Source organism: Macaca mulatta, chromosome 6 (assembly GCF_049350105.2).
Source record: "Macaca mulatta isolate MMU2019108-1 chromosome 6, T2T-MMU8v2.0, whole genome shotgun sequence".
Classification (NCBI taxonomy): Eukaryota; Metazoa; Chordata; class Mammalia; order Primates; family Cercopithecidae; genus Macaca; species Macaca mulatta.
This window is the reverse complement of record NC_133411.1, coordinates 86,196,220-86,224,048: the sequence shown is the minus strand read 5'-3', so window position 1 is coordinate 86,224,048 and position 27,829 is coordinate 86,196,220. Positions and strand designations below refer to the sequence as shown.

General features: G+C 43.7%; 1 long non-coding RNA gene across 1 annotated transcript; it reads right to left on the bottom strand.

The window, feature by feature from the left end:
* Positions 1-22,802: 22,802 nt before the first annotated feature.
* On the bottom strand, positions 22,803-27,399 carry LOC114678691 (uncharacterized). Its single transcript, XR_003730154.2, has 2 exons — positions 25,691-27,399; positions 22,803-23,060 (listed from the first exon to the last, which is right to left on the bottom strand). It is a non-coding gene; the product is annotated as an uncharacterized LOC114678691 (long non-coding RNA).
* Between the last annotated feature and the right edge of the window lie 430 nt (positions 27,400-27,829).

Genomic DNA, 27,829 nt, shown 5'->3' with positions numbered 1-27,829 from the left:
CACTCTGCAGTTGCCACCCTCAGGTATGATGTCTTCCCCAAATCAACTTGCTTTACTTTGCCATGACTAGAGGGTTTATCCTGGTAACTTCCTTGAAAACAAGGGAATCTGTGCCAACATTAAAGTGTCCATATCCAGAAACCCAAATGACAAGTTCCCTTTGCCAACAGTCCCCAAATGGCAGTTCCTTTACTAAATAACACATACTTAAGTTGTTTTTCTCTAGGCACCCTGATACATCATAGCTATTTCTCCAAGTCATCTTCCCCGTATTCCCATTGCCACCATTGAGGTTCAGGCCAGCTCTGTCACTTGCTTGAGTAATTGCCTTGCTCCAGCTTTATTCCATTCTCAACACTAAAGTTGGAAGGCTCTTTCTAGAGTCTGATCAGCCTTCTGTTTGTGAACATCAACGACAGCCCACTGCTCTTAGGATAAAGTACACATGCTCATGGCCTTCAGGGTTCTGTACGATTTAGCCCCTGCCCCTGTCTCCAGCCTAGTTTCCAGCATGTGGAGAACCAGCATCGGCATGCTCAGTCAAACATGCAGCCTCTGAGCACTTGATTTTCAAGCTGTGGAGTGGGCTGTGCAAAGCATATTGCAATAGTTTTGTGGAATCCAGTCTGTGGGGCATAGCTGTAGCTGCTATGGGTTGAATTGCATTCTCCCAAAATTCATATGTTGAAGTCCCAACTCTCAGTATCTCAACATATGACCTTATTTGGAAAGAGGGTTGCAGATGTAGTTAGCTAAGACAGAGTCACACAAGAGTAGAGTGGGTCCCTAATCCAATATGACTGGTGTCCTTACAGAAAGGAGAAATTTGGCCACAGACATGCATATGAGGGGCACACCATGTGGAGATTGGAGTTATGCTGCCACAGGCCAAGGAACTACCTGAATCCCAGAAAGAGCCCTGGAACAGATCCTTCCCTAGTACCTTCAGAGGCAGCACAGTCCTCCTGACACCTTAGTCCTGGACTTCCAGCCTCCAGAACTGTGGGACCTCACATTTCTGTTGTTCTAAGTCACCCAGTCAGTCACACTTTGTGGCAACAGCCCCAGGAAACTAATCCGGTGGAAATGTGGATACCAAAGTAGGGCTAAGGGAGAGTAGAGAAGCTCGCATTTTCAGAGGTCCACAAAAATTATTAAAGTGAAGAATGAGCGTCCCTGCCCTTTATACAACATCATACTGCTTCTCAACTTTATGAAAATAAGTTGCTAAGAAGAATTTGTGAAAGGAGTTGGATCAGTTTGCCCTCTATGGGCCAATTTTGTTCTCCTTCTCCTGATACTAAGGAGGACTCAATAACAACTCAATATTCTCAAAACATCGAACTTTCCAAGAACAAAGCATGGCTTTAATCTCTTTACTTTGCTCCTGATTCTTCTGCACAGTTTACCCTGATCCTCATGTTCTTTTAATTAAGACCAAAATGGACTTGACTCCTCTGTCCCAGTTAATAAGAGGTGAGGTCGGCTTGGCATGTCTGTGTTCCAAAAACTACCCTGAGCAAAATGTGTGTATGAGAAAAGGATTTGCCAGGGAAAGAGCAAGCCCGAGCAGCCACCCACCCCTTCCCAGTCAGCAAGACTCTCTTCTGTTTGGGACCCAGGAGGCTCATTTGCAGGCAGGTCCCCACCATCTCTTGGGAAGAAGGAGAAGAATGGGCCACAAGGGCCCCACTTGGGATGGGAGAAGCTAAAATGAAGGGCCAGGAACTGGGCCGACGACTCAAGTTAGACTTGCTTATGGGACCACAATCCCTGAGGACCCTACTGGTGAGGCTGATGTGGCAAAGGCCTGTCTTAGTGTGAAGAAAGAGGAGGCGGGGAGAGAGGACAAAAAAGAAGTGAGAGAGAGACCAAAAAGAAAGATGGAGAGAAAGAGCCATCAGGTGCCTCATCCAACAACATTTCGTCTGCAGGATCCTCTGTCCTCAATGGTCTGGCCACTCAGGAGTGGGCTTGTGTCCCAGGCAACGCTGGCTTTCCATGTAGAAGGATTAGCCTGTGCCAAGTAAGGATTTCGGTCAAGGCCAACCCACCTCCCAAATATCATCACAACCAACCTGACATTTGCCTCGGTTTTTTTAATTATTTGTTCCTATGGATTAGATCTTTGTCTTGGTACAAAAGTTGCATCTGAGACTTCTTGATTATTTGCATGTTCCAGGCACTGTTGTAAGTGCTCTGCATGAATTAACTGATTTCATCCACTATAGCTTTGCGAAGTAGGTATCATTATCATCATCTCCACATATCAGATGAGGAAACTGAGGTGCAAAGTGGCAGAGTAACTTGCTCAGGGTCATAAAGCTGGTAAGTGGTAAGGCCAGAATTTGAACCCAGTCTGGCTGACTCCAGAGTTCACATTTTTTCCACTGCACTACACTAATTCCCAAAACGAAATCCAGTACATCAGGAAATTTACCACCAGGGCTTTCTAAACCATGTGTTGCTCCCTAATTGGGGCTCTTAAGCTGAGAGTTGGTTTGGAAGATAATTAATGAGAAACATTTGGAACCCTGGCCTCTGAGCACCTCTCTGTAGTCCTCCAAATGGGTTCACTAACAATTAGTGTTCACACTTTTGTGCCTACCCACACACAGCCCTGAGCTGTGACTATAAATCAATACGATGGATTCCACAAGTCATAAAACTCAGCCCATTATTTTATAGTACAGTGTGTAAAAGCAGGTGATCGAACGGGCAAAGCTGTTACATCAATTACCATTACCTAATAGTTTCTGGAAACCAAATTACAACATTGGATGACAGAAAAACTAGTCTGCTTGCCATTTGAGTTTACTGATACTTTTCTCTCTGTAAAAAGACTAAGCTTCTAAAAATCAGTGAGATTATGTAATAATATTAATAACAAAAACAATAATAACAAATGTCTCAAAAATAGCCCTCTCCTGGCAACTATTATGTGTTAGAGTGGATTTCTAGATCTGGAAATTACCTGCTTCATTTGAGGACACTAAGGCACAGAAGGAATAAGGATTAAAATGATTTGCCCAAAGTCATCTAATTAGGTGAGTGGTTTTCAGTTTTAACTGTACATTAAAATCACCCACAGAAACATCCAAATCTAAATATGTAGATGTTTGCAGTCCACTTCAGAACGGCTGAGTCAGGCCCTCAGGTGGGTGGGGTCTGAAGGGCAGCTGGGGTTGAAAGCCCCTGGACTGGTTAGCAACAAGAACTAGTAGCCAAGGGCCCTAATTCTCAGTGCAATGTTCTCTCTCCTACTCCCTGTGGGCTACTTTCCCACTCTTACTCATTATTCCCAGGATATGTAAAAGAAGACAAACACATGGTCCTATCTGTTTCACATTCATACACAAAATCTTTAAGCAGCAGGCCAGGTGCAGAGGCTCACACTCGTAATCTCAGCACTTTGGGAGGCCGAGGTGGGTGGATCACTTGAGGCCAGGAGGTCAAGACTAGCCTGGGCAAGATGGTGAAACCCCGTCTCTACTAAAACTACAGAAATTAGCCAGGGGTGGTGGTGCATGCCTGTAGTCCCAGGTTGAGGTGGGAGATCATATGAAGCCTTGGAGGCAGAGGTTGCTGTGAGCCGAGATCACACCACTGTACTACAGTCTGGGTAACAGAGTGAGATCCTGTCTCAAAAACAAAACAAAAAACCAAAACACAAAAACAAACAACCTTGAAGCAACATTTCCCTGTAAATGCATTGCGCCTAACTCTATTTCAGGTACTTACTACAGTGCACAAAAGTTAGCCCCTGGCTCTGTGCTGTAGAAAGTGATATCTTACAAGGAAGGGATCTCACTTCATTAAGTTTTCTATGCCAGATAACAAGCTCAGTTCCTAGCAAAAAATAGATGCTCAACAAATGTTTGTATTTAAAAGAGTAGAAAGGAGGGCATGGAAAAAGTTGCTAAGTGACCGAATGTATAGAAACAATTGGAATATTTCACTTGCTGGGGTCCAAGATAGTCTGAAGTTAAGTATTCCTGTCTATGTCGGGAAAGAGCATATGTCAGAATCACTTAAGGGGCCATCAGGAAATCCTGGTCAATGGCACATGTTGAACTGATGTGGGAAGTTCCCATTATGCTGCAAACACATATAAAAGCTGGGTAAACTATAACAACAGAAAAATGTTACTTTTATCGTTGTTATCATTGCCATTTCACAGCCAAATTCTAAACTAAGTAAGAAAAACTCCTAGGTCCAAAAAAGAAGTAGAAACTTGAACTCATAAAACTGAGCAGGTGTTAAAAGCAAATGGTCCATAGGGATATCAGAAACTGGTGCTAGCACAGAAGGTTTTAAAACCCACAGGAACAGAGGATTAGGTCTCAGGCCTGCAGGTGATAAGAAGCTGAACTGACCTCTTTGAATAAAGCTAAAAGCCAGAAAGTAATCTTCCTTCCAGAAATAAGGACTAGAAGAACTCTGCCCACTGGTCTAAGGATGCATCAGGAAGTTGACCATCTGTCCAACATTGTGGGTGGTGAAAGAGTAGACCTCCAAAAACCAAACTTCCAAAATTGCACCCTGTGTGGGTGTTAGTCAGAATTCCTCCCAACCATAACTGAAGGAAGTTACAGTCAAAAAGTAAACATAAAAATTATCTAAGAATGAACGCAGCAAAGGCAAATAATGAACCAAATGACATATATGCCTGCACTGTACAGCCTCATGGGACACGCAGGAAACTATTTCTACTGAAGACGAGCTCATGGTAAAATATCTCTAATTCCATGAAGAAAGGAATTATCTTAAAATACAGTCAACAGATGAAATAGTTGGGAAAATTTACGACTAAAAATTACAGCAATGGAACAATATGAAAAGGTTTTTAAATGGGTATGTTTAAGATATTCAAAAAGAGAGGAAAAATAAAATATACAAAAGCAATATTGGGATATTATGAAAAAGAATATGCAAATTCAAGAAAGCACCATTTTGGTATATTACATACACCTGAAAAATATAATAAGAAATGAGTGGGAAACAATGACGAAACACATTAAGTGGTTGAGACTAGATTAACATAGAGAAATCAATAGTCTTCCTATGTGAAAGCAATAACCACCGAGAACATATAATAACAAGGAGACCTCATTTATAATAGCTGCAACAACAAAAATATAAAATATTTAGTAATAAACAAAGAAATATTTAATATCTATATGAAGAAAACTTTAAAATGCCACTTAGGGATGCAAAAAATTTGAAAAAATTGTGAAGACTAACCCTGTTTTTGCATAGTTAGCTCTGACATAAGAAAAATGTTAATTACCCCTAAGCTAGCCTATATGTATAATTTTTAAAACATCAACAGAATTTTCATTTAATTACACACTGACTTTAAACTTCATTTGAAAACATAAGAGACTGAAAAGCAGAAGTATTAAGGGAGAACCAACCCTCCCAGACATTAACATATATTAAGCTATAATAATAAAAATTAATGTGGTTCTAGAGCATAAATACACAAATAGATCAATGAAACAGAAAAAAAGCAAATTAAATAAAAACACCTATGAAAATTTAGTGTCTGATAAAAATAAAATTTAAAATCATTAAGGGAAAATTATATTGGGCCAAGCAGTAGGTTGTCTGAAATGAAAAATTTACTGGTTGGCTTATGGAGGACTAGACGTTACAGAAAACAAGAACAGTGAACTTTAGGCATAACAATTGAAACTATCCAGACTAAAGCACAGAGAGAAAAAAAAAGCCTTAAAAAATAAACACGGCCTCAGTGACTGGTGGGATAGTAAATGCAAATGAAGTCTCAGGAAAGGTAGGGGTGGGTTCGGGGAATTAAGAAACAACATTTGAAGAAATAATGACCAAAATTTTCCAAATTTGATGAAAAGATACACCCAGAGGTCCAAGAAGTTCAGCAAAACTGAAGTGAGATAAAGACAAACACACTAAAATGCATTATAATCAAATGGCTGGAAATCAGTAACAAAGATGAAACCTCAAAGGCAGCCAGAAAATACACACATGCACACTATATATATATATGAACAAAGATGAAAATTTGACTGACTTCTCATTAGAAACAACAAAAGCCAAAAGAAAATTGAATGACATCTTTAAAGTGCTGAAAGAAAAAAAAACTATTAGTTGAGAATTTATATCCCAAAAAAATCCCCCAAAAATAAAGACAGAAATTAAAATCATTTTCAGGCAAACAAAAGCTGAGTGTATTCATTGCCAGCAGACTTGCACTAAAAGAAATAAAGGAGGATATTTTTCAAGCTGAAAGAAATAATATCAGAAATTTGGATCTGCATAAAGGAATAAAGAAAACCAGAAATGATAAATATGTGATTAAATATAAAATACTTATTTCTAATTTTTAAACTTACTTTAAAAGATATTTGATTGTTAATAACAGTGTATATGGGGCTTACAACATATGCAGAAATAAACTGCAGGACAACGATAATACAAAAGACTGGAAGGGAGAAGTAGAAATATACTGCTGTCAAGTGATATGATATTATTTGAATATAAGTTGTGATAAGTTCAAGATTCATATTGTAAACTGTAGAATGACCCTATGAAAATAGTTTTTAAAATGAGCTATAGCCAATAAGCCAACAGGAGATAGAATGTTAAAAATACTCAATAAATCCAAAAGAGGGTAGGAAAAGATGAAAAGAAGGAAAACAAAGATCAATTGAGACAGATAGAAAACAAATAGCATATTTGACCCCAACTATATCAATAGTTGCATTAAATATAAATGGTCAAACATGCAAATTAAAAGGCAGAGACTGTCAAACTAGATAAAACACTGGGACCCAACAAGTGTTATCTGCAAAAAAAATCTACTTTCCCACTTTAAATACAAAAACTCAGAAAAGGTAAAGGCTGGAATAGAAAAAGATACACTAGATAAATAATAGGAAAATTGAAATGGCTATATTTATGTCAAATGAAATGGATTTCAAGACAAAGATTATTGTCAAAGATAAAAGAAACATTTCATAGTAATACATAATAATACATCAAGAAGGCATAAGACTACAAGAGTATATATCCAAAAACAGAACTTCAAAAACTTTATGTGAAGCAAAAACAAAACTGAAAGAATACAAAATGTTAATACTTCTATCTTAGTAATTGGTGCAAATAGAAATCAGTAGTGATATAGAAGATATGACACAGTTGGTCTAAATAACATTTGTAGAACATGACACTTCAAACCAGCAGAATAATGCCTTCTTTTCAAATGGACATAAATATTCACAAGGATAGACAATTGCATTGGCCATAAAACAAGTCTCAATACATTTAATAGGGTTGAAATTATACTTAATACACTCTGTGACCTAATTAAATTAGAAATTAATAATCTCCATGGGGTCTGTTATCATGGAGGAAAACCAAAGGAATTGAGAGCTAGCAGACATGCTCTAAAAAAAAAAATGCTAAAGGATGTTCTTCAGGCTGAAGGTAGACGATACCAGAGGAAAACCTGGAACTTAGGAAATGAAGAAAACGCAACAGAAGTATAGTAAATATCTGTGTCAATAAATACTATTTCCCTCTTTTTCAGTTACTTAAATTGTGTATGACTATTGAAAGCAAAAATAATTAAATTATATAGTGGAGATTTCAATGTATGTAAATGTAAAGGAACCAATATAATTGGAAGAGTCTATACTTTAGTTGAAGTGGTAAAATATTACCTGTAAGTAGAAGGTGGAACTTTAGGTATGTATACTGTAACCCCTAAAGCACAAAGATACAGCCAGAAAGCCAGCAGATAAATTGAGATGGAATGCTAATTATTCAAACAAACATTAAATAATATTAAATGTTCAAATAACCCAAAATAAAGTATGAAATAGAAAACAGAAGAACAAAAATTAGAGTTGAAAACAGGATACAAGATAGATCTTTAAATATATTCTATATTTATTCAGATAGGTTAAAAGTAAAACGATGGAGAAAAATGTACCATACTGGAGTGGCTAAGTTATTATCAAAGCAGAGATAAAGGGGGACATTTCATAATAAAGGGTTCAATTTGCCAAGAAAACATAATCTTAAATGCACATTCACCTAACAACAAAATTTCAAAATGTATGAAGCAAAAACTAGAAGAACTGAAAGGAGAAACAGAAAATTGCATAATTATAGTTGGAGATGTTAACACTCTTCCCTTGGTAATCAATAGAAAAAGTAGACATAAAATCAGCAAGGTTATAGAAGACATGAACAACACTATCAACCAACTTTACCCAATTTTTTTTTTTTTTGAGATGGAGTTTTGCTCTTGTTATCCAAGCTGGAGTGCAATGGTGTGATCTCAGCTCACCACAACCTCTGCCTCCCAGGTTCAAGGGATTCTCCTGCCTCAGCTTCCTGAGCAGCTGGGATTACAGGCACCTGCGTGAGCCTGGCTAATCTTTTTGTATTTTTAGTAGAGACGGGGTTTCACCATGTTAGCCAGGCTGGTCTTGAATCCCACCCTGCTCAGCCTCCCAAAGTGCCGGGATTACAGGCTTGAGCCACCGCACCTGGCCCCAAATGATTTTTATACAGAATACTTCACCCAACAAATGCACATTCTTTTCAAGTACACAAGATAGACCACATTCTGTGCTATAAGTAAACCTTAGCAAACATAAAATAATTGAAAGCAAAGAAAGTATATTCTCTAAACATACTTGAATTTAGAAATCAACATAAAAATATTAGGAAAATGCTAACACTTTAAATTTATTTTTTGTGTATTTTATACTTTGCACAATAAAAATATAAAATAAAACTTGAAATGTTTGAACTAGCCCAGAATGAAAGCTTGGTGAGAATAAAAATAATGATAGTCTTTCATTACTAGACTGTTATCAGAGACTCTGGTAAGACTGAAAGTGGTGAGGGGGAATATGGGAGGGAAGTGAAGACCCCTCACAAATTTCCAGAAGGAAAAATCTACAACATTCAAGAACATGATAGGATTGTCCAAGGTAAATGAAATCTGCAATGTAAATCATTAAATTGTGAAATGTAAGTCATGGTTCTATACCTTCTGTGATATTTGATCAAGGTAGAAGAAAAATTCTGAGAACCTTGCTGTTTCTCCAGCAGCCTGTATTTGTCACTCCTCCCTTCTCGCTCAACTTTTTCCGACTTTATAATTTCTGGCAGAGACCGGACCAAAAGTCACAAGGTTTAACGAGCAGTGTCGTTTCAGGCCACGAATTTGTGAGCGCCTCTTTCCGCTCACGGCTCTGCCCACTTCTCTCTCTCTCTACCATAAAGCTTTTTGGTCAAACTCCACCTAAGCTTAGCAGCTGCCACTATTTCCAGGATCTGGCAACGAGAATAAACTGGTTGAATCCCAGCTGTAGGAATTTGGGCAAGCCACCTGACTGCTTAGCCTCGTTTTCCTTAGCTGTGAAATAAAGGCAATTAACCCACCTCACAGGAGCTGTGAGGATGAAATGGAAAAATTAAATTATTAAATAGGGTAATTTAAATGTAAAGGTGTAAAAGTGCTTTGTCAAGAGGAAAGACACCTTCCAAGGATTTATTGCTAAAAGAGCCCAGTCTCAGGACCTCGCTGTGGTGTTCACCTGGGGTAGTGACCAAAGGTGTGACTTGAATCAGTGAACCAACCCATCATACTTACCAGAGAGAGGGCAGAGGTGGCCCTTGAGCACCAAAATCCCCGCCTCCCCTGTCATGATGTGGCACTGGTGCTGGAAAGAGGCTGACCAGTCAGGGACAGCATTTCCCAGCTTCCTTTGCATCTAAATGTGGCCAAAATAGTTCTTTCCATTGGCCTGTGAGCCGCAGCTGTTTTTTAAGAAACAGGAGTATCTTCTTCTTGCTCTTTTCTCTTCTGGGTGGCTAGATGTGTATGAAAATGACCAGACCCAGATCATGGCAGAGGAGCCAGAAGCCTGAAGGAATCTGAGTCCCAGAATTGCTGCACCTGGAGGAGGAGAGGCACCCAGTCACAAGAAACACCTACTTGGGACCATTATCAAAGCACAAAGTAAAACATCTATGATGTTAGAGCAATTACATATTTTGGTGTCTATGTAATAAAGCAGTTGGTATGACCTTAACAAGGAGGCTGTACAGTAAGTTCTGGGTGTAATCTCTTTCTCTGCCAAGATTTTGTGGCCTTGGACTCTTTCATACCTGTTATCTCATCCATAAGTACAGATGATAATGGTTCTTGTCTTACTGGGTTGTTACGGAAGTTAACTGATGTAATGCACAGAAGATGCCAATAACCATATGTGTTCAATAAATGTTGGCCATTGTTACTAACAGCATAGAATTATCAGACTTTTAAAAAATTCATTCATTGACTCCAGGAAAGATTTCTACCTCTGCAGCTTATCTCCAGGTGACTGTAGCCATTACATGCACACCCAAATATTTTACAAGGAAATTTATTCAGGGACTTCGTGTTTTTCCTAGGCAGTTGCGTCTTTATTTGAATATAGTTAACTGGAAACCTCCAAGCCTAAAGTTTCAGGCTCAGTTTGTACCTGAAGAGTCACACATGTGGACTTAATGATAGTGTGTGACCTTGACCTACAATGACTCGGAAGCCCAACTAACCTGTCCTCTTTACCGTAAAATCCAGAAGTCAGATGCTGCTGCCTTACAGCTGCAGGTCTGATTGTGACCAGCAGAGGGCAGTGCTGCACACAAACTGCAGCAACTTTTGAAGCTACCTAGTGCCTTTTCATTGTCAAGTTTCCGTGTATGGGGGTGGGTTTTCTCCCCAGTTTTATTCCTTGCCTTAAGAAGAATGGCCATGATATTTCAGAAAAGCATGATTATCCTCAGCTCAGCTTTGATAGTTCTGAGTCTGTTGTGTGCTTACTGGCAAATCACATTTTGTGACCCTGCATGTTGATGCTGGTGGCCCACAGGCTAAAGTGAACATCGGGAAATACTGAAGGGGAAACAAAGTTATAAAAAGGGCAGCCTGGGAGGGATGGGGATTGGCCTAGTGATGCTTGGGAGAGGCGTATCTGCTGAATGTGAGAATAGGAGCCCCCGCTCCTTCCCGTATCTGCTGGCACAGCCACCTCCTCCTTGTCCTCCTTTCCTGAGTCACTTACACCCACCCAGCTTCTGCAAATGATTCCACCCCATCTTCTCCCACAGCATGGCAAATTCTGGGACTCAGTCCTATGAACCTCAGTAATTCTAAGTTGTGTGATACATTTCAGAATCTCTCCTATATGAAATTTTCTGGAAACACACATGCCCATGGCTCACTCTAGACCTCCTGAATCAGATGCTAGTGTGGGTGAGAGTTATAAGGAGCTCCTAGGATGATCAAGGTTGGTTCAAGCACCCCGCACCCACCCTGAGAACCACTGGTGTAGTTAACGAAGACCAGGGAGAGGCAAATGGCAGAAGAATGGAGAGGAGGGGACAGCTGGGGTGGAGTTGTGATTCAGTTATCGATTGCTTCTGTTACCATCCCCATTTTCCCCAAAGGGAAATTTGCAGCCCACGTATAGTTGACGAGTGATCTCACTGCTTTCTCTTTTTTTTTTTTTTTTTTTTTTGAGACGGAGTCTCACTCTTCACCCAGGCTGGAAAGCAGTGGCACAATCGGCTCACTGCAGCCTCCATCTCCTGGGTTCAAGTGATTCTCCTGCCCCAGCCTCCTGAGTAGTAAGGATTACAGGCACCCGCCACCATGCCCAGCTAAATTTTGTACTTTTAGTAGAGACAGGGTTCGCCAAGTTGGCCAAGCTTGTCTCGAACTCCTGACCTCAGGTGATCTGCCCACCTCAGCCTCCCAAAGTGCTGGGATTACAGGCACGAGCCACCACACCTAGCCCTCCCTGCTTTCTTAATGGAGAGAAGGAAAGCTCTTCAACTGTTCTTCTGCCTCTGTCACTCTTGCCCTGGGTTCTTATCCATATTCTCCATCTTTCCTCCCCTCTGACTGCTTGGCCTTTCTCCGCCTCCACCCATGCCTGAGCCCACCTTCTCTGCCTCCTCCCATTACCTGTTCCCCACCTGCACCTTTGGTGTCGCCCTCTCCAGAGATGCATTTCCTCCTGCCCTCAACTCCATCACCTGTCTTCAAAGCTTCCCTCCCTCTCACTGTCTTATGGGCTCTCCCCTCTCCTGGTGCTCCTCTTACTCTTTCCCCTCTTCCCTGCCCCTGCCTTTGTGATGGACTTGGTCACTCCTTTACATGACTATCAACACATCCTCTGAACTGGCCCCTCTGTCTCCACCTGGGTCCCCTCCGGACTGAGTCCAGAGAGGTTCTTCTAGCATGCCAATCTGACATTGCCTTGCACTGACCTAAAAACCCTTCACTGCCCCCGCCCCACGCCCCTCAGCATATCACACAGGCCTCCCCGCCTACTCTTCCCATCCTCTGGACTTTTCGCTCCAGCAGTACGCATCTGTGAACCTCTTAAGGAATGTTTGCTTTTGCCTGGCACTCCTTTCCCCATTTTGCTTCCTAAAATGAGCTCTCATTCATTCTACAAAACCCAGCTCAGATACCACCTCCCCTGAAAAGCCTTTCCTTGTTCCCTCCGACTGATTTCATCATTCTGTCTTCGGTGATAGGTCTGGCTTAATATCAGCTTCTCATTGTTGTAACTTCCCGCTCTGAAAGCTGGAAATCATGATGTATTCCTTCTCCCCATAATTTATTCATTTACAATTATCTCCTCCTTTCTAAGCTTCTTGAGAATGTAGACTGGGAATTATTAATCTTGGGACTCCAGTTCCTAGCACAGCGTCTCGCTTGGTAATTGTGGGACAGAATTGGGGGAAAGCTAGTCTGTCTGCTTCCTTTCATGGATGGACTTCTTTAAAATAGCAGATGCCTGCCTGCCTTTGTAGTGTTTCTACTCCCACCCATCCCTTCACCCACTAAAATCTGTTTTCCTCCCATATTTACAATGTTTGAAAGAAACAAATGACTCAGCCACCATGTCTGAAGTCTGTGCCCATTCATTTCTCTTCTTCATCCTCTCCGCATCATTTGTCACTGTTGACTACCACCCTCCCTGAAGTTCTTCCCTTGGTCTCTATGGTGGATAGTCGCTGTCTTGGTTGTGTCGATTCTACCTTCTTCTGGGAGCAGCACCCCAGTGTTCCTCTAGGAAACCAACCCTCTCCCACCCTCAGCATCCCATTTTCAGTGTCCAGGTTGAGGTGCTGCTCTCTCCACCAGCAAGACAGAGCTGAGTGTGGCTTCACATCCGAGCAGAGCCACCTCTTGGCCCCAGAGATTGGCTCAGAGGTGGGCAGGTAATGGCAGCCATTGGAACTGTTGGTTCCTCCTGCTGCAGAAGATAGAATGGAGTTCCTGACTGCTATTTTGTCACCATAAAGAGAAGAGTCCTGAGCCAACAGAGGAAAGCAGAATACAGCGTAGGAGTAAAAATAAGTCTCAATGTCTCTGAGCCATGGAATGCATCTGAATGTGGACTACCCTGGACTTACCAGTTATATGAGGCAATATGTTTCTTTTTTTATTAAACCAATTTGAATTGTTTCTTATCACTTGCAAAAAAAATCTTGACAAATTATGGCTATGATGATCTGCAGTATCTCAGATCTCCACCTACATTCTCTTTCTCCTTCACTGGTTTTTTTATTCTCCTCCTATCTCATGCATGGGGTCCTGATGCTAATAATAGAAATTTCCATTGCAGAATACTTTATCACTCGCAACTTACCTGTCCACAGCCCTCGCCAGCATTCACATTCTTCCATATTGAACACACCAACTCTGAAGCTTCAGTTCTTATTTCTATATAACAAACCAAATTCTCACCTCCAATTCCAACTTCTCCACAAATCCCTGCCCTCATTTTTCTAACCACCTGCCACTTATCATTAGAATCCCACCAATACTACCAACTTACCTAAGGTCTAATTCTTCCTTCACAATTTCTCTTTTTCCAAATCCATTGCTCTTTCTGATTATTCTAACTTTGATCAAGGTATTAACACTTTCCAGTTTCCTCTGGTTTAAAACCCTAGGGTTATCTTTAATCATTCTTTCTCCATACCTCCCAGTTCAGCCCCAAAACACACAGTTGCAAAGTGTTTTTGAGTTGATTTCTGGAATGCCTTCTCTCTGTTTCCCCATCCTATCCTCACCGCCATTATGTCCTGATTAGGGGCTTTGACTTCCTTTATCTAGATTCTAGTCTGTTACCGTGGCCTCACTCCTCCTTGCCAGTAGCCTGGGGTATTCCTATAGGGCAGTTCTGAGTCCATCAGGCCTCTGCTCCAAACATCTTGAATGATGGGCTCCTCAGTGACATGCAGGCCCTCATGGTTCTCGCCGTGTGCATGTTCCCTACTTGTTCCCTCTCTTCAGGGGCTTCTCTCTCAAGGGTGGCTGCCTTTCCCTCTCTCATGTTTTCTTTTTTTTTTTTTTTTTTTTTTTTGAGACGGAGTCTCGCTCTGTCGCCCAGGCTGGAGTGCAGTGGCGCAATCTCGGCTCACTGCAAGCTCCGCCTCCCGGGTTCACGCCATTCTCCTGCCTCAGCCTCCCGAGTAGCTGGGACTACAGGCGCCCGCCCCTGCGCCCGGCTAATTTTTTCTATTTTTAGTAGAGACGGGGTTTCACCATGGTCTCGATCTCCTGACCTTGTGATCCGCCCACCTCGGCCTCCCAAAGTGCTGGGATTACAGGCGTAAGCCACCACGCCCGGCCCTCTCTCATGTTTTCTATGTGGAGCTCTGACACCTAGAAATCGCCCCCAACCCCACTCCCCATCTCTATTAAAATTCCAGCCACTTTCACCCCAGGCTAAAGGTCATCTCCTTTCCTCTAGTGACCAGATAGGGAAGAACAGCATAGATGGCAGCACAGTTTGCAAGCACCAGAGCTGGTCATCCACAGACGCTCACACTAGTGCCAACCCAGGGTGAACACTCTTAAGTGTGTGCTGAACAAGGTGAGCACTCGACATGTGTGCCTTGGCTCGGTCCCGTCACCCTCCCACCTGGGACTCACACCTGGGTCAACGTGCTTCTGACTCCTGCTGAGTCAGAGAACTGATACATGCGTCGCAGTCGGGGGTTCTACACCATCTCTCGGGCTGGAACCAAAGCAAACCAACATGGAACAACCAGAAAGCTTAGTCAGCACACATATGACATCCTGCATTGAGGTTCAAATTGTGAATTCAGTGGTGTGGAATGGGGGAGGCAAGGTGTTCTGGGGAGGACTTAGGGTTTGGGGAGTTTGGGTGGACTCTGGGCTCTATATGAACCAGCAGAGGGCCAGAGCTGCCAAGAGAGTGAATGTCATCATAGACTTTGTGAATAAAAGGTGGTATGTGGAGCAAGGGAAATGGCAGCCCCCCTGTGGCCCATCCACGCTGTCAGGGATTGAGGTCTGATCCAGGCAGCTCATGTCAAGAAGGAATGGACCAACTGTAGCCAGCCTCAGGCAGGATCACGGCCATGAGCCAGTGGGTCAGGAAACCAGAACAACTGAGGCACAGGTAGAATACTGGGCTGAAAAGAAGACTTGCCAGGGACATAAGACCTGTCTTCAAACATTTGGAGGGTGTCTTCTGCTTTCTAAAAGGAGTAAACCTTTGCTATGTAGCTAAGGAAGGTGGAGTTAGGGTCACTGGATAAAAACTGTAGAGGGGCATTTTAGCTTAGGAACAGGAAAAAATTTTTGAATGCAAATATGTTCATTATATACGTGTGGTGGGATTTTGGGGGTGAATTTTTACCTTTTTCCTTTATTTTTTCTATGAACTTTTCTTCTGATTTATAGATGTGTGTGTTTTGTACTGAAGGGGACTTGGATTGTTCTTGACTGGCCAGAGCCCATTGCCCCTTCCGGTCTCAGTCCCCAGGTTTTGCTTTGGGACAGCCCTATCCCTACTCTCAATGATTTGGGTGGAGCTGCGCCAGCTCTCTGGCTCCAGGGGTGTTTCTGTAGCAGGCCTGGTTCATTCGTGTCCTCCATCCCTGGCCACAGTGATTAGTCTAGGCATCAGCCCTGACTCCAGCTGGCCTACTAAGAGGTGCCCAAGGCTAGCAGGAAAGAGCTGCCCTCTTCTGCCTGGGTTGCTGAGCAGATAGGAGCTTTGGGCAGGCGGTGGCTGTCTTGCCTTCACAAGGGGAGAGCCTGCCTAACAAGGAAGCAACAGCTGAGGGAAGCAAAGCTAAGAGATTGAGAGTAGATGTTGTCATTTGAGCCCCTACATTCAGCCTTGACTGAAGCCAGGACTATTTTCTGGACATTTCAGTGCTATGAGCCACTAATTCCCTTTTTTGCTTCAACCAGGTTGTCAATTTCCTGTCTCTTATAACCAAAGAAGTCCTGATGGATATCGACAGATGCAGACTTTGTCTATCGTTTGTCTTTGGGATGCCAAGCTGTTTGGCAACTGAATGACTACAGGCACTTAAGAAAGGTCATAAAACCACTGACAGTTTAGGATCCCATAAGGGATCCTGGATGAGTTGGCCTTAGATGGCCTTTCAGACTCTGAGAATCTGTTCTGGATTCATCTGTGAATGCTGCTTCTCCTCTTTCTAAAACATCTTGTCCCCTTTACAAAGCTCCCTTCCCTTTGGGAGCAGCTCACATTCTACCCTGGGCCAGAGCTCCTGATGCCACCTCCTGTCTCCCCCATTAGATCATGATCATTTTGAGTAAATGTGATGGTAAGTTTTGCTTCTCAGCTCAATTAGGGTTATGAAAAGGAAGGGAGGGAGGAAAGGAGAGAGAGAAAGGAAAAAAGCAGAAGGAAGGCAAGAAATTTACTTTTTATGGTATTTTAAGTGCTTAATTGTGATGCTTCATCCAGTCTCAATCAAATTCTTGATTCATAATTCCTCCCTATTGTGTTTGCTTCTTTTAAAATTCAAAATGCTCATCATTTAAAAAAAATAAAGTCTATGAATGATAGTGCTATTTAGCAAAGATGGCTTGTATTGGAAGGTTTCATTCTAAACTCCAGTTCCACCCTCTCTTGACTTGTTCTTCTTACTTACCTCTCTATTTTCTGGTGATTTTGTTAATTTCCTTAATAAACCTTTATCAATGAAGTGCTCAGACCTACAGGTACTTGAATCATAATGGTATATCGAGATAATTGCAGGGGATCCTTTCAGAAGTTTTTAGACAAGGGACACTATTGTCTTGTCTAACTTCCCTAAGGAAAACCAGATAATGAGATCATCCTCCCCAGCAAGTCACAGAAGGAAATAATCTGCCTATGATGAGGCTTCTCTGTTTTCTTTACCTGAGACTCGCCAAAAACAAAAATTTTAAAAAAAATATGTATCTATCCACACACCCTGAACACCTTCTACCTTTCATTTCCTGGAAGGTTTTTCTGTCTAGACATTTCTTCAGCAGTTACAATGGTGCTGAGTGTAATTGTGGCAGGGCCAGCTGGCCCAGACATCCTGAAAGGGGCCTCTGCATTGCAATGTATTTAAAATAGTCGTCACCGCCTCAAGTGGATGAGATTTCTGAGAGAATAATGCTGTTTGCTCATGCATCCGAGCATTTGTATTTAAGTGCTTATTGAGAACCCAAGGTGTACAGCACTCTGTTAAACCCTGCGGGAGAAGATGCCAAACACAGGGCCCCATTCTTACTCTCCAGGAGTTAATCATCTAATTAGAGAGACAGGACACAGTGCACACACAAACTCTCTTTTCGGTTGAGGACCTGAAATCCGAGCGTCTCAACCCCGGCCAATTAACGTCAGCTAAAGAGATTTAGAAACAATATTGGATGTCTGAGCCTCACCCCAGACAATTACATGAAAAATATCTGGATAGATCCCACTCGTTAGTTTTTTAACTGCTCTGCCCCATGCAATTCTAAGCTGCAATCAGATGTGAGAAACGTTGGCCTAAATCCCACCTTTCCTTAAAGATAGGGATCAGTTTGCTGTCCCTGATTTCCCCAATCAGAAGGAATCCTACCGATTGATTTTCAGAGGTCCCAGTGCTTCCATCAGAGAAACACACAGGAAACAGACCAAGCCCTCTTCCCCAGGCATCTCAAGGAGGAGGAGAACACAGTGGGAAAGTCAATACCCCGCAGCCCCAGCCCACACCTGGAAGGTTTCTTTACGTGGTGTTGATTAAAGGCAAGGTCCCATCAGCCAGGCTCTGGTGATGCTAGAGAATTTAAAAGGCCACAGTCAACCCAAATACAGTTCAACTCTGAGACCAGCCATATTTCTTGGCAGCCACTTGGCTTACTGCAAAGTACTTATGTTTGTAAACTTGGGGTCCAGTGGTTATCTGACCCCAAATGAGAGAGATGTTTCACTTCATAAGACTGGAATCCTCTGGAAGCAACAGAGGTTGGCCTAGATTTTCTCCTCTTAGGCCTCCAAATTTGGACCATATTCCTGTCCAATGCAGGTGCAGTGTCCCGGCTAATGAGGCAAATTCGACCCTGGCGTCCCAGAACAGACATTCTTAGGCACTGACGACGGCTGCCTGGCCGGTAGATGCAGCTTAGTCTTGATTAAAGTTGTCGTTTATTTCCCTTTGTCTGAGTGAGCCCATCCAGTCAACACTAATCCATTTGTCCAAACGATTCTAACCTAATCGCCAGCAATTTCGGCCAAAGCCTCTGATGCTCTGACCCATCTCCGTAATTGTCCTGACCAATATATCTGCCTCCCCTCACTGATGGCTCAGGCCAGGCTCCAAGCTGCACCTCAGAATGTAATTAATCAAGAACATCAGAGGAGGGGAGACGCAGACTGGAAACTTTTTATATGCTAGGGGGAACGAAGCCAGACTTTGAGCAAAGGAGACGTCAGCTTCCAAATACAGTTCCTAAGGATGCATGCTGATGCATTGCTCAGCAGGCGCCGGGTTTTCCAAGGCTCCAGAAGCTTACTCAGGACTTATTGCTGCAGAGGTAACAGAAGCTTTCTCACCAATAGAAAAGTCTGGTCCTCAGGCCCACGTGGACACCCAGTTTCAGAGCAGTACAGGCCTTCCAGAAAGGACTTTGGCACCAGAAGATCTTCTCCCCGGGTCTCAAGCTGTGTTTTCTGGGAAGCAGTGATACCCGGTGCTCTAAACCCTCAACTGCCTCCCAGGCCCTGGGTCTGGGTGAGATCAGAGCACATGACCCCCTTCTGCTCTCAGCCCCTCTGCCCCGTATCTCCAAGGGTTATCATTTTAAATGCCGCCTCAAGAACTCTTCTAATCTCCGCTGCTGATGAAGCCCACCCTTCTCTCTACATGCAGCCTCTGCACACAGCAGCCCTCAGAGGTGTAGCAGCCGCTGCTATGACTTACCCCCAGGGACCTTGGAGATGGATCTTTCCAATGGATGTTCCTATCTCTGACCCCATGCTGTCCCCACCTTGGGCTCCAGACAGGCATGTGGAGGGGGGGGGGTCTTTGGAGAGCCCCAGGGCACAGTGGCCAGGGTTCACCTCGGCCACATTGCCGTGTCCATCAGCACCACTCTGCAGAACAAGGAGCACGTGATTGAGGCCCACATGGGGCTTTACCACATGGGCCAACTTCAAGTTCCCTGACTGCTAGGAAATCCACATCTCCAAGAAGTCGGGCTTTACTGGGTTCAATGCAGATGAATGTGAAGACATGGCTGAGAAACACCTCATCCCGATGACTGTGGGGTTAAATCCGTCACCAGTTGCAGCCCCTGGACAAGTGATGGGCCCTGCTATTGTAAGTGTTCCCATTGCACCACCCCCTCCTTACTCATGCCCACTGAGAAATCCCACTCCTTGTAAAAAAAAAAAAAACAAACAAACAAAAACAAAGAGGCAGAGAGAGAGAGCTCTTCTAATCGATTTTGCCTTCTGGTGCCATTTTGGGTTTTTGTTTTGTTTCTGAGACAGGGCCTCGCTCTGTCACCCAGGCTGGAGTGCAGTGGCGCCATCTCAGTTCACTGCAACCTCCATCTCCCGGGTTCAAGCGATTCTTCTGCCTCAGCCTCCCAAGTAGCTGGATTACAGGTCTGTGCCACCATGCTCAGCTAATTTTTGTAGAGATGGGGTTTCACCATGTTGCCTAAGCTGGTCTCAAACTCCTGGCCTCAAGTGATCCACCAGCCTCCGCCTCCCAAAGTGCTGGATTACAGGTGTGAGAGCCACGGCACCCGACCCTGGTGCCATTTTGAATGAGCTTGGGAGGGGTTTGAAAACGCCTTTCTTGAACCTGTCCTTGAAGAGGGTGTTGCCACTGACATTGCAGCAACAGGAGGTGGGAGCTGCTTTTCTGAGAGAGGCAGGGAATTTTGCTCATAAAGTCACCAGCAACACTAGCTGCATTCTAATCACTCATTACACCATGTTCACTTAGTTTCTATAATACTACAGGTTAGCTTTCACTTCAGTAGGTGCCGAACTGTTGGCCCTAAGGGATGCAAAGCTGAGTAAGAAGTATCCCACTGCAGGGAGCTTCTCCTCTAGGAGTGCAGGGAGGGCAATGATGCTGAGGATTCCTGGGCTTGGGTATCAACGGCAAGTGAGGTGATATTGACATCAAGACCTCATCTCAAATGAAATCTCATTGCTTCTTTTAGATCAGTCATGAACAGAGCAATTCCTCATCCCAGTGCAGTGTCAGAATAAGGAAAGTGATTTTTTTTTTTAATCATTCTTATCCCAGGTTGTCTCAGAGGGCAACCCCTCGTTCATCCTCTTCCTGCCAACTTCCTCTGGTCTTATGTCCCTCACCTTTGTGGTGATTGATGTGGGTTTCTTTGTGTGTCCTATTCACAGCCACAGCATTTTCCTTCTTCAAGAGGAAGAGTCATGCCTGTAATCCCAGCACTTTGGGAGGCCGAGGCAGGAGGATCACGAGGTCAGGAGATTGAGACCATCCTGTCTAACATGGTGAAACCCCGTCTCTACTAAAAATACAAAAAAAAAAAAAAAAATAGCTGGGCGTGGTGGTGGGCGACTGTAGTCCCAGCTACTCTGGAGGCTGAGGCAGGAGAATGGCGTGAACCCGGGAGGCGGAGCTTGCAGTGAGCTGAGATCCGGCCACTGCGCTCCAGCCTGGGTGACAGAGCGAGACTCCGTCTCAAAAAAAAAAAGGAAGAGAAGCTTAGGAGTTCTACCTAAGAATGTGCTCCATCAGGTGAGTATTCCTCCCATAGCACTGCTGTGTAAGGCAGAGTAAGGCAAAATTCAAATAAATTGGCAGATTGAGCACCTCTTCCCAGCCCTCAAAATGTTTTATTTAGAAGAAAGATAATTAAATACAAAAAGGCAGAAGATGTTCTTACACTGAACTTTCCGGGGAAGTCCCTCAATTCTCTCCTTTATCTTCTCCCACAGAAAGTCAAAGAGAGACCATCTTCAACCACTGCGTGCCCAGAGTTCTGTTCTCTTGAGTCCCTGCATCTTTTGTCCTCAATCTGTTTTCCAGGGGAAGGTTTTGCTTGGCTACCCTCAATCTCACATCCGAATTTTCCCATTTCAGTGCTTCTTCCTTTCCTCAGCCAGCCTTTTTGGACAAATCTCTCAAAGGTACTTAACCTTGACCGTATACTAGATGCACCCCAGGAGCGTTAAGTACTGATGCCTGGGTCCCACTCCCAGGATTCTGACTCCATTGTTTGGGGTGGGCTTGGGAATTGCATGTTTAAAGCTTCCCCGGTGATTCTAATGGGCAGGGAGGCTGAGCACCGGTTAGAGGGCTGTGACTGGTTTCCTCCTGCAGGCTTTCCGTTACTCTTCATGTTCTATGCTCTCCATAGTCATTATTGCACTTTATTATAAAGAAACAACTGAAGCCAGGGCAATAGGCTCATTCTAGAAGTTAAAACATTATAGCATTAAAAGAATTGATCTCCCTGGTTTTAGGCCAGTGCTACAGGACCTCTGGCTCCTGGCTCAAATTTTATCCTCAGTGTCACCAGGTCACAGAAGCACTGCCCGTATTTCTGCATAGAGCTGCAAAAACATGACCACACTTTTGTATCCTCAAAAAGTCACCTATGGGGCTGTTGCTCCCTGTGAGCCCTGGGCCTGTATGGCACCAGAACGTGACTTTTTCTGTCCCTTTGTCTCTACTTACCTCTGCCCCTCAGTTTTTCTACCTTAAAAAAGAAAATCAAAAAACACCTTGACTATATTATAAAATAGAATGAAGATACTTGAATTTTTTACATTTATTTATACAACTTTTTTTTTTTTTTTTTTTTTGAGACAGAATCTTGCTCTGTTGCCCAGGCCAGAGTGCAGTGGCACCATCTCAGCTCATTGCAACCTCCACTTCCTGGGTTCAAGTAATTATCCCTACCTCAGCCTACCGAGTAGCTGGGATTACAGGTTCCACCATTACACCCAGTTAATTTTTTTTATTTTTAGTAGAGATAGGGTCTGGCCATATTGTCCAGGCTGGTCTCGAACTCCTGATCTGAGGTGATCCACCTGCCTCAGCCTCCCAAAATGCTGGGATTACAAGTATGAGCCACTGCGCCAGCCTCATCTATTTACACAACTTTTGATCCTCATTCTTTTAAAGATGTATTTCTTTCTGAAAGAAAAATAAATGAATTGCTACTTAACCTGCTTCCAGTTTGTAAAGGCAGGATGAGGTGGAGAGAGCACTGTACTAGGAGTAACCAAAAGACCCAAGTCTGTCTCAATCACTCACTGTCATGTACCCTGAGATGCGAGTCACTGATGTCCTCCCTCCCTTCTCTCAATTATAAATTGGAGAATAATGTCTTCATGGCTCATATTCACAGCCCATATCCACAGGTTAATATGAGAATCAAATAAGACAGTATTTGTGAAATTTTGAGAAAAAAAAATGTACGCTAGGATTCCTTTTAATTGGTCACATTGTGAATTTGAATCTTTCTACAAAGAAATTTTCCATGCTCATTCTTTAAGCTATCATTTTGATTTCTTTGGAAACCTTGCTTGCAGTCATGTGATCAGAGCTGTTGCTGGTCTATAGACGACTTATCTTTTTCTAGGAAGGATGTTCTGTGGTCTGTCTGCTGCTTTCTGGAAGTTTCCTTTCAGAAGGAAGCCCTGGTGAGGTTCCATCTCGACATCTGCAAGTCATATCTACAGGGAAAATGTGACTCACTTGAGTGACTGTCTTAAGTTTTCATGGATATTATTCAGGGAGTAGGTGTTGTCTTTGGGCCAAATCATCATGAAATGGCCCAAAGACAACACCTACTCTCTGATTTCACCACTTGAAATCATCATGACATCAGCCCTGTCACAGAAACTGACTGTGCACCCACAGGAAGCAGAAAGAAGGGTGGGCGATGGGGCACAAGTTTACTGCAAGAAAGGCCACTGTCCAGCCCTCCTGAAGTTTAGAGATAATGTAGTCAAAGAATGCAGCAGAGTGCCTGGTATATGACAGGAAGGCAACAGAGGGTAGCCAACCCGCTACAGTGCTTTTATGAATAACCCTATACAAAATACAACAGCTGAGATGACTCAACCCCTTGCAGAATGAGAAGAGACACAAACGAACTACAGTTTAAGCTACATGGATGGTAAGTGCATGACATACTTGCTCTCCATCTCCTTTCTTGGCTGTATCTGACACCACTAAAATGGATCATTGAATAGTTTGCTGATGACCCTGCATGTGACTCCAGAATCCTTCTTGACCCAGTCTGCACAAATTGATACCAATCAAGCCAAAATGCCAATTGTTCTAAAACTGTTGAACATTCCGGTATTAGGATTTCAGTAACCTAATCGATGCATGCATGGCACTTGGTCAGGCACTCAAACCACATCATTATAGTTGACATTTTCCTCTTCTTAGTCTTCATCATCAGTATCATCATTATACATGTCATCATAGTGCAAATTTAGGCTATTTTTATTGAAAGGCCTTCTGTTTTTATGTAGGACTCCACTAGGGTTGTAGGGGGCTTTCATTCTGTACTTTTATATTTTAGCCTCAGTGACTAAACCTGTTTCCTAATGATTTCAGCATTATCTTTTCTTTTCTTTTTCTTTCTTTTTTGAGACGGAGTCTCACTCTGTCTCCCAGGCTGGAGTGTAGTGGTGCAATCTCAGCTCACTGCAGGCTCTGCCTCCTGGGTTCACGCCATTCTCCTGCTTCAGCCTCCAGAGTAGCTGGGACTACAGGTGCCTGCCACCACGCCCGGCTAATTTTTTGTATTTTTTTGGTAGAGACGAGGTTTCACCGTGTTAGCCAGGATGGTCTTGATCTCCTGACCTCGTGATCCACCCACCTTGGCCTCCCAAAGTGCTGGGATTACAGGTGTGAGCCACCGTGCCCGACCAATCTTTTCTTTTACTGTCCTTCAAATCTTAAAAGAACGTGTTTCAAAAAAAGAAAATATGCTATGTGCATTGCCCCTTTTGGTATAGGGTTTTCTCTCCTTTATAATAGTAGAGTGATCCTAAAATCCAGTTCAGAATCGTAATGAATTATTGAATCCATAAGAATAGACTACCCACATTGAGGTGGACTCTAGGGGAAAACATCTGGCAGGCAGAAGTTCTACAATAAATTGCAAAGGAACTTAGCCGAAAAGAAAAGTTAAAGGGAAGTATCTGCAAGGAGAGCAACAGTCCATACTGAAGGTGGAACATACGCAATAGCAAAAAGAGTCCATGATCTTTTGATTTCTCCTGGGCCTCTTTTTGCAGTAGCTTGGAAAGGAGGCTTTACCCAGGTCCAAGGTGCCTCCTCTTCTTGGTTTGGTGATCTCAGTTCTGGGAAGCTGGGCTGCTCCAGAGAGTCTGCTGAAAGTGTGCAGATGAGAAGAATAGGCTCTGAAAGGGCTTTCTGGCCCTCAAGAAACAGGATACCTGGCCCTGCCTCCTGCAGTGCCAAGCTCTTCTAAGGCAGCTTAATGGGACCTAGAGAGTGCAACCATCAGAGCTGGTGGTGGTCAGAAACCTGACCACCTGCCCTCCTGAAGAAAATTCATGGGAATCTCTCCGTGACAGGCTGAGGAAAACATCCCACCCTTGACTCATACCAAGGCTTGTCTAGTGAACCAGTCAGAAACAACTATGTTGTTAAGGCCTGTCTATGGTGGTACTCCCAGAATGTGAATACTGTTGTAAACTCTCACTCAAATATTAAGGACATATTTCCAAATATTAAGGAAATGTTTGTCTCCCTGACCTGATTCCACGCTAATCCGAACAGACTTCCTAATCCTGATGCTCTCTGGTGTCGCCTGCCGCCCACTGTGCAGCGTCCATTAGTGAGGTTGCTGAGGGCAGAAGCTGCACCTTGCTGCTTCTGGAACAAGGTCCCAGGGTCTTGCTCAGGGCCAGGTCTATGCCATAGTTCATTAAATATTTCTAGGAAGGAAAAGGGGTATGGAATGACCGACTTGTGCACATTTGCCTGAGGCTTCCCTTGTTTTAGCATTGAATGTCCCGTGTCCTGGGAAACCCCCCAGACTTGGCAACCCCAGACAGTTGGTCACCTTGGCTGGAAAGAAGGAGGGAAGAGTGAAGTACATTAGTCCAAGCCCACCTGGGGCAGAACCCTGCATGCTCTGACTTGCTGGCATAAGGAAGGGCGGCTGAGTAGCAGGTGAGCTCATGGGGTCCCTAAGGAGATGCAGTGAGCCCATCCCTTCAAAGAAGCAGAGGGACCATGAGCCAGACTTTCATCCCATCATCACTGAGTCCTGAAAATAGAAATATATTCATTTGGGAAACATCCGTTGTGAACCTACCCTTTGTCGGGTTCTGTGCCAGATCCTGAGAGTACGGAAGAAACAAGAACAGGTCTTCCTTCCAGGAGTGCCGAGGCAGCGGGGCGTGCTGGGGGAGCGTCCCGTGGGCTTCCTGTGTCATGCACGCGAGTAAAGCTCTGCACGCACAGTTGACGGACAAACACATATGGGGCAGTTTGCCTGCTGGGCTGGCACACACGTGGTCTACTTGGGGAATCCTAAAGGACAAAGAGTTACAACCTCCACAACAGGCCCTTACCATGTATCCCCAGGTCTGTAGAACCCATGGTGGCAGAGAGCTGTTGGTTTGTTTTTAAGCAACACGTAGGCCTTCCCAGTGGGCTGTGGAAAGGATCACCAGGTCCCTGGCTTAAATTAGACCTGACATCACGGCCAGGCGGACATGAGGCTGCCAGGGACTGCTGGGGACAGGCACCAGGAGGAGGCCCAGGGAAGAGGAAGGACGCAAGGTTTCCACTACACTCAGGGCAGATGGAGCTAATCCCCCAGATATGAGCCCTGCCTGCTACTTCCGTGGTCCTGTGTTTTAAATGGCCCAAGGGCCAGTGACCAGGCGGCTGCCTCCCAGCCCAGAGACATGGCACAACCAGGGCTGTGCAACTGGACATGAGTCCAGTCCTGCCCTCTTTTTGCTTTACTCCTGACTTGCCACTCTCAGCAATAGGTCCTGGCCCCAGAAGAACCGTTTTGGCGACTTTCTATTAGGGCCCACAGAACAGAGACTCGGCAAATGTGGAGTGGAGTTGACCATTTAACTCTTGGTTGGTCTCAACTCTATCCTTAGGTTCAACTTCCACAGATCTGACGCTGTGTCCATGTGGCTCTTCATAGCTGCTGACTGATTTTCTGTTTTAAACTCCCACCCTACCCTTACCCACTACAGCACATTTAGGAAATGTATTGTCTTATGGCAAAGAGAAATATCATCTTCCTGGGTTATGAAACAACTCAGAAATATTGTAGAAGGCATTTTGTTTGACAGATCAGAGGGAAACAGACATGGATTAAGTCTTCTCAGAATTAAGATGAAATCACCAAGCCTATAAATAATGTCTCTCCCTCTCGTCTGACCTGTTTACAGGATTTGTCCTCCCATTTTTTTCTCCCTCCTTCCCTTCCTTGTTTCTGGCCATGGCCTGTGCCTATAACAGCGAAGCAGCACTTGTTTTCTGCCTTCTGAGAGTTCTCAAGTAATTGGGCTTGATTATTATCACAAGGCAAGGACTAGGAGCTCAGCTTCTTAACAAGCAGACTCACAGAGAAAGCCCTCCCTCAACCACCTGGCCCCTGTAGCACATGTTAACAAATTATTTAAATATAATATGCTGCTTAGAGAGGGAAATAACTGGAAGGGCCTGAGGGAAGAAAGGAAAAAGTAATCAGGAAGTCTTCATGGAGGAGGTGATATTGAATTGAGATTCTGAAGAGTGAATAGGAGTACACAATGCAGTTAAACTTTACCAAAAATTCTCAGCAATCCATGATTAAAATAAAGCTAAATCCCTAAAATAAAGCTAAATCCCCAAAACATGAAAAAGCAAGTTTATATCAGGGATTTAGCTTTTAGGATAAACAGAGGAATTCAGCATATATTTCATCCAGGTTAGGATACTTCCCTCTACCATGCAACTGGTCTTCCTGTCCAGACTTCTACCCTTTGAGATGCCATAAGATCTCATAGTCCCCGTCTGAAACAGACATAAGAAAGTCAAGTCACATTTTGTGGAAAGCTTTTCTAAATTAAGAGGTTAAGACAAAAAAAGATTTTGGCTCCATTCACCATTAACTAGAAACTTCCGTTAACCATAATGCCCCATTCCCCAAGCCGGCTGGCTAATGGAGGTTCTGCTGCATCCGTCTTTTTGTTTGGCTTCCTTCCTTTCTTTTGCTTCCAGGCTCTCTGTCAACTCTGGGTTCCTGTGCTCCTGTCTCTGCAGCAGTCTTTTCTTCTCTCCTCTCCCGCCCTCTCAGTTGTCAGTGCTTGACTCAGTCGGGGCTGTGTGGGAATTGGCGGGGAGAGCATCAGGGAGTCAGGGCTCAGAAGGAGACTCATTGTGGATTTACCCTCACTTGATGGAGAACCCTCAGCTCCTGCTAGGCTGGCCACTCCATGGAAGC